Source organism: Pteropus vampyrus, unplaced genomic scaffold (assembly GCF_000151845.1).
Source record: "Pteropus vampyrus isolate Shadow unplaced genomic scaffold, Pvam_2.0 Scaffold378, whole genome shotgun sequence".
NCBI classification, from domain to species: Eukaryota; Metazoa; Chordata; class Mammalia; order Chiroptera; family Pteropodidae; genus Pteropus; species Pteropus vampyrus.
Window position 1 is genome coordinate 994,608 of NW_011889159.1, and position 723 is coordinate 995,330.

The window sequence follows — 723 nt, forward strand, 5'->3', positions numbered from 1 at the left end:
CTGCTGAACTTGGTAAATACAATGGGCTCTGTGGTGTTTTAATTGGAGCTTTGCCATTGTCTCCTAGTTTTGTGACATGGCAAACAAGCAGGGAAGGTTTTAGCTGCCTAAGACTGTGATTCTGGTTTGGGGAAGCAAGAAAGCATTTCAAAACTTTTTAAGTGGAACCTGGGGTACGAGATAGTCATAGAGCGCTCTGAAAATATTCAATCTATTCCTGGAGATTTAACCTATGGAAAGCTGCACATATGCTCAGGAATGAGTAGAAAAGGTCCAGGTTATTTATCCATTCATAGATGACTGTGAGGTCCTCTGTAAGTAGAAAGTGAAAGCCAATGTAGAATTATAAACTACCTGAATTTTGAAGAGTTACCAAATTCGCATATGGCAATGTATGGGTAATCATTAGCAAATGTTAGAAGTCTTGCTTGTTAGAAGTTTTACATAAAGGTGTTTATGTAAAACTTCTGAGAAGTCACTTGATGACTAGTAGGTCATGCTGACCCAAAGATGAGTTGCAGGAAACCAGGCTTAAAAATTAAATGAGAATTTAGAAAAAACTGAGCAGAAGCCATCTATAATTGAACATTACTGGGACAGTAGAGTCTATAAAAAAAAGTACGGTCACTACAAACAAACAAATAAACAACACCTCTGGTGCAGATTAGAGAACAGAGTTGACAGAATATGTTATATAAAATGTCCATTCTTCAAAATAAAAGA